Here is a 434-nt window from a genome sequence, read left to right on the forward strand (position 1 = left end):
TAACTGCGTGCTCTACTTTCTTCTACTTTTCCTTCTTATAGTCTGTGGCTGTATATTTTTCAGTTACCTTTTAAAAAAAAAAAATTATAATTTCATTTTCTCCAGAGTAGAATCCATCTTTCCTCTGGCATAGTTGATTGAAAGTTGTTCATGGATAGTATGAAAAGATTGTTACTGGTAATGTCATTTAAAATTTTAGGGTTGTTGTTGAATTTGGGATAACCTCTATTGAGTTCTCTTTATACGTAAGCTATAAAATCTGGAAGAATTTTTCCCCAGACTGGCTCTGGCTCCATGTGTTTCAAACTACGTTTTAAGTTCGTGACCCACACACTTGTGGGTGCCAGAAGCCACAGTACAATCTATACTGTGATGCAGATTCTGGTCCTGCACCTCTCGTCATAATGCAGGGCGAGCTGGCACAACAGGTGGTA

This window comes from Pteropus vampyrus, unplaced genomic scaffold, assembly GCF_000151845.1.
Source record: "Pteropus vampyrus isolate Shadow unplaced genomic scaffold, Pvam_2.0 Scaffold53, whole genome shotgun sequence".
Taxonomy (NCBI): Eukaryota; Metazoa; Chordata; class Mammalia; order Chiroptera; family Pteropodidae; genus Pteropus; species Pteropus vampyrus.